Below are 6,282 nucleotides of genomic sequence, written 5' to 3' on the forward strand. Positions count from 1 at the left end.
GGGGCAGCGTCAGCGCCAGGGGGCCCAGCGCGGCCGGAGGGGACAGGGTCAGGGACAGGGGACCCAGCACAGCCCCTCCCACACTCTCCAGGACTCCACCTGCTCCCTGCCCCTCCTTACAGGACAGACACCGAGCCTAGGATGTGCCCCCTTCCCCACCCCAGATGCACCCTAAAACCCCCTCACCATGAGCAATTGGTGCCTCATTTCCCAGTGGGATGCGCCCGGCTCCCTCCCCAGGCGTGGGGCCCTGCTCTGCCTCTCTCTGCAGAGAAATGGCTCAGGGCCCTACCAAATTCACGGTCAATTTCACAGCCATAGGATTTGAAAATTGGTCAATTTCACGTTTTCAGATGATTAAATCTGAAATTTCAGATTTGTCACTGGGGGGTCCTGACCCAAAACGGGACTGTGCGGGGGTCAGAGCTGGACTCTGAAGGCAGCAGCCGCAGGAGGTTCCTGGAGGTGGACGTGGGTCTGATCCCCCCCTCTCCCCCCTTAGCAGCCGTGCAGGGAGATGGACAAGTCCTGTCCCCCCTGCCCTGCCGGAGCGCGGGGGGCTCTTTGCTGGGGTGCTCCTAGGAACAAGGGGACCTCAGATTTCACGGGGAAGGGCTTATTTCACAGTCCGTGGCACATTTTTCATGGTTGTGCAATTGGTAGGGTCCCAGCAATGGCCCTTCGGGACACGGGCGTCCCTCCCCGGGGAGACGCGCCCGCCCTGCTATCTAGGCCTCTCCTCATCCCCCCTGGGATCCACTGACCAGATCTGCTGTCGGGCTTTATTCCACCCCTCGATGATTTTCCAGCAGCCCTTCTAACCGCGCACCCCAGAGCTGGGCGCAGGCTCCAGCGCTGACCCCACCAGTGGTGGCCACAGGGGACCCCCTCCCAGCTCGGTTCATCCCGCCCAGCACCCCATGAGCCACGTTGACCCCAGTGTCCCCCGGCCCAAGGGCTACCGACACTCACTGGCCCCGGTCACCACGTGGCCGCCCGGGATGGTCTTGGGCTTCGACGTCTCCCAGACGTGGCGGCAGAACTGGGTCACCTGCTGCCGGAACTCGGGCTCCAGCTCGTCCTCCCGCAGCTCCTCCAGCCGGGCCAGGTCCCTCCTGCCGGCCGGCTGGACGAAGACGAAGCATTTCCAGGCTGGGAAGAACTGGCGGATGCACTCGCGGGGCAGGTTGAAGAGCTGGGCTTGCCGGCTGCTGCCTGGGGAGGAGACGGGAGATGGACAGCAGCCCTGCGCCGACATGCGGCTGCTTCTGGGGGGCAGCACAGCGACTGTTGTACAGATTCCCCTGGGGGGAAGAGACCCCGATATCCACAGGGGATTGAGGGGAGCCGGGGAACTGTCCAAGTTGCAATGTGGCCAGGACAGCAAACACCCCAACTCCCAGAGACCAGTAACCCCCGCAAGGTGTCAACAGCTTGGGTTTGTGTCTCGAGCAAAAGTCACCCCCTCTGCAAGCACAGCGCCCCCTAGTGCCCCCCTGGGGCCAGCCCTGACAGCCAGGGGAGAGGCCCCACACCCCCTGCATCCCAGTGCCCCTTAGAGCTGCACTGGGGCCAGCACCGCTCCCCTACCTGGCTTTAGTTTCAGGCCATTCTCCAGGTACTCATCCTCGGTGATCTCCCGCCCGTCCAGCTCCAGCTGCAGCGTGAAATCCCGCACGGCCCACACGAAGGCCGGGAAGAACCGCACGAACTCGGCTGAATCTTCCCCGTCCTGCCGGCTGCCCCTGCCCGCCGCCTTCACCTTGATGCGCTCCGTCAGCTCCGTCACATAGCTGGAGGCTGGCTAAGGAACCAGAAGTGTGGCGCCCCCTGAAAGAGGGGGTCCTGTTTCCTAAGAGCCTCCCCTCCCCGCCTGCGACAGGGGCTCAGAACAAACAAGAGGAAGGGAAGGATAGTCCATCACAACCCTCAGAAGCAGGGGTCGAACCCACCACCTCCAGGGTCCAGAGCAGCCCCCTACAGCACTGGAGCTGAAGGAGCAACTCTGCCAGCTGGTGGCAGTAGTGAGTTGTTATCCCATCATGCAGAGCAGCCACTAGAGGGGGCCGTGGTGCACACCCCGCGCTGAGGGTCACGATTTCACTGGGGGTGAAGCGTTTGGAGGGAACCGCGAGGCCCTTCCCTGGGGATATGGGGCCCCCCAAGCCCCCAGACCCGGCTCCCCGGCCCGCAGGCAAGGATACTGCAGCTGGTCCATGGCTTGCTGGTTGATGGTGCCCATGCTGTTATAGACCAGGGTGCTGCTGAGCAGCACGGCCAGCGCGAAGATCCACGTGTCGTTCTTCGCGTCGCCCTGGAACGACACCCACCATCACCGTCCCGAGCGCATCCCAGCCGCAGAGCTCACAGCCCATCACAGAGCATGGCAGGATCGCCAACCCCACGGCACAGATGGGGAAACTGAGGCACGGGGGAGGGTTGCCCAGGGGATCAGCCCCCAGCTCTCCAGAGTCCCAGCCCAGGCCACAGTGAATTCCCATTCCTGGAGCTCGGAGAGTATGACATTATCTGATTATAATAGAACATCTCATTGAAGTGTGGCCCACAGCCAGAACGGGTTACGCATCCCGCAGGCCAACTGACCCAGAGTAACCTGGCGAGGCAGGTGAGGACAGGTTGCAAATGATCATTAGGACCGTTCAATGCTAGTGAGGATAGAACTTGGAAGTGCAAAGGTGGATTGTTAGAAATTGGAGGTAATTACTCGCTAGATACGTTTACTTCTATCTATTAGATGCCAACCCTGTAACCAGCCAGCGCCGGTCTATTCCCCGCGCTACTGCTGCACAGATCAAAAGGGAAGGCTGACTTTTAGGAGAACCTTGAAGTAGTGGCATTGTTCATATGTCTCTTTAAAGTCTGTGGTAAACTGTCTATGAACTGCTGAATGGCCAAATGGCCTTGTGTTAATGACCAGGATATTGGGAAGACAAGGGGTTAGCTCCGAAGTCTATTGTTCACCCAGGACTGAATGGCCAAGAGGCTGCGGGAGCTGGAGCTGATCCTGTTTATCGCAGGTCTGCTTAAGGTTTCATGCAGGGGAAGCCTGAGCTATAAGGATTGAGATCCAGTCACTGGCTGGAGTCACCCTGAATATAGACATGGGACTGTAACCTCTGGACTATTTCTAAAAGGACTTTTGGCAGCTACAGGCTCACCTCTGCTATGTACCTGAACCTCAAGCATTGAATTCAAGTCTGTCTGTATATTGATCTTTTAACCAACACTCTCTCTCTTCTGTTTTTTAATACATTTTAGTTTAGTTCACAAGGATTGGCTCTAAGCGGGATTTTGGGGTAAGATCTAAGTTATACATTGACCTGGGCACGTGGCTGGTCCTTGGGGATTGGTAGAACCTTTTCTTTTATATGATGAAATAAGAGTTTCAGAAATCATCGTGTTTTGACGTGGGTACCTGGATGGGGGCCTGAGGCTGGGCACTTTAAGGGAACTGCGTTGTTCAGACTTCTGAGCAACCAGGGAGGTACTACAGAAGCTGTTTTGGTAAATCTAAATATTGAAATATCCACCAGCGTTTGGGGTTTGTCTGCCCCGTTCTGTTTGCAGTTCACCCTGATTGAGTGACCTCAGCTGGCTCCCACGGGCACCATTGTCACTCTTTGGGGTTGGGGTATTTCCCCACACACACCCTGTGAAATCCCCAGCTCCCGGAGGCACGGGAGGGGGTGGGAGCGCTCGTTGCTCCCCTTTTACTGAAGTAAGTTTCCAACCCATGTGGCTGCATTCAAGCTTTGGGAAGGCGACACCTCCCCGCCCCATGGGGTTCAGCTGCAGCAGCCCCCACTGCAGGGCGCGGGGTTTGCAGCTGCTCTCGTGCATTTTTTGGGTCCCAACTTTATTTTGCCTTTTGGTGGCTGGCGTTACCGGCCCTTCCAGCTTATCGGTTGTGTCTGAGCCCCACCTCCAGAGCGAATGTATTTATCGTCACACTTCCTCTGGCAGGCGGGGTGGGGAAACTGAGTCCCAGCTCAGACCGGGGGTCTGTGGAGCAGGGATATGAACCCGGCTCTCCGGAATGCCAGCCCTGCCCCCATCGCTACAGCGGGTCGGGAAATTGTCACTGGAGAACACTGAATCATTGATACCAAAATCACAAGCAAAACAGGGTCGCTTCAGGCAAATTTCCCAACTTGAAAAATTATTGGGGAAAAAGTTTCAGAATTGTAGAAATGGCCCAACTGACCGTTTGTCTAACCGGAAACTTTCCATTTCTCAAGGTAAAATCATATCTCATTGCCAATGTTTTGGTAAATTTGGACCAAGTTAAGAAAGAAAAAAAAAAGTAGACAACCAAAATGAAATGTCTGAAAATTATCCAAGTTTTTTGCGTGACCTGGACCCAGACACGTTTACGATTTTCAAGCCATGACACTTTTCCCCCCATTTTGACTTTTCATCATGATTCGGGACAGGGAACATTTTCAATATTTCAACAGTTCTCCCTGGGCGGGACAAGCGTTTCCAGCCATGCCCCTGGGCGTCCCGTTCCAGGCCTGCCACGGCATCCCCATCCGTCCCGGCGTTGGCACTGCCCCCCTCAGAGGGCATCAGCCCCACATCAGACAGCCCCTCCTTCCCCTACATGGGGCTCGCTGAGTCTGTCCCTTAGCAGCGGGAGCTCCTTAAATACCCCATCCTCTGTCCCAGCATGCCTTGCCCTGAATTACAATGCCCAGCATCCCCTGGGAACTACAAGTCCCAGAAGCCCCTGGGAACTGCAAGGGGCGTTCCATCCCAAGGGGCGTTCCATCCTGCTCTGCAAATTGGCTGATTCTCATACGCTGCCCCCCACTCACCTTCTCCACGTCGCCCAGCCCCTCGGTGTCCAGCAGCACCAGCGTGTGGCCGGCCCGGCGGGGGTGGGGCAGGCACCACATCCAGATGCCCTTGGTGTGCGACTGGACGGTGGAGCCCAGCGAGAACCCTGGGGAGAGAGGGGCGGAGCTGGGACAGTCACAGAGCAAGGGAACCCAGGAGTCCTGGCTCCCACCCACCCCTGCTCTGACCCACTAGACCCCACTCCCCTCCCAGCATCAGGGAGAGAACCCAGGAGTCCTGGCTCCCAGCCCCTCCCCCGCTCTGACCACTAGACCCCACTCCCCTCCCAGTGCCAGGGAGAGAACCCAGGAGTCCTGCGCCCGGGGGCAGGGCTCACGTCTCTCACCCGTTCTCTTGCTGGCCAGTTTGTTCATGAGGTAGGACTTGCCGGTGCGGTACAGCCCGGCGATGCCCACCACCACCACGGGCTGGGAGATCTCCGCCAGCACCTGCAGCGCCTCCTGCTGCACCCGCAGCTCCCCCGCCGGGCTGTTCTCGATCAGGCAGATGGGGGCCGGCATGGGGATCTCCATCGCGCTGGCGGGGCGGCCTGCGGGACACAGAGCGGGGGGGTGGGGTGAGACATGGGGGGTGTCCCGGAGTCCCCGGGCGATGCTCTGGAACTGCTCCCCACAAAGCCAGGCAGGACTTTGGGGAGCCTCCTCTCCCTCGGAGCAGACTGTCTCCAGGGCAAGGAGCTCACACGGCTTCACCTCCTGGGTCTCTCCTGGGAGCATTCAGCATCTGCCCCTCCGTGCGCTTCCCACAGCGAGTCCGCCCCGGCGGGGTCCTGGGGGAGCCAGAGGGTCCTGCACCCCCACTTCGCAGTCAGACGTGACTCTCAGCCAGCCAGTAAAACAGAGGTTTATTAGACGACAGGAACACGGTCTAAAACAGAGCTTGTAGATCCAGCGAACGGGACCCCTCAGCCGGGTCCATTCTGGGGCCCAGCGAGCCAGACACCCCCATCTCCCTCACTCCCCATCCCCAGCCAGCTCCAAACTGAAACCCCCTCCAGCCCCTCCTCTCTGGCCTTTGTCTCTTTCCCGGGCCAGGAGGTCACTTGACCTCTTTGTTCACCTTTAGCTATTCCCTTGCAGGGGGCAAGGGCTCCAGCCATTAGTTGCCAGGGAGACAAAGTGTCAGTGATTTATGCACACTGGCCTTTATCCCACCACCTAGAGACTTAAGAAATGCATAGGGGAAACTGAGGCACCCACACGGTATTCAGAGGAAACATTAAGAACAGTCCCACTTCGTCACAGGGGGGCAATGAAACAAGGTCCAGGCCCCCCAAACTGTGGGAGACCCTTGCACACGCCCCCCGTGCAGCGTATGGACCCCAGTGTCGCCCACGGCACCTCACCCCGGGGCAGACAAGCCCTGGCGCTCCTGGGCATCGCTGCAGACCCCCAGCTGGGG

The 6,282-nt window shown here is 58.7% G+C and overlaps 1 pseudogene; it reads right to left on the reverse strand.

Moving 5' to 3' along the window:
* The window catches only part of LOC112119569, an 8,473-nt pseudogene extending 3,070 nt beyond the window's left edge, over positions 1 to 5,403 (reverse strand).
* Between the last annotated feature and the right edge of the window lie 879 nt (positions 5,404 to 6,282).

Source organism: Terrapene carolina, unplaced genomic scaffold, assembly GCF_002925995.2.
Source record: "Terrapene carolina triunguis isolate 2854851 unplaced genomic scaffold, T_m_triunguis-2.0 Scaffold718, whole genome shotgun sequence".
Lineage (NCBI taxonomy): Eukaryota > Metazoa > Chordata > Testudines > Emydidae > Terrapene > Terrapene triunguis.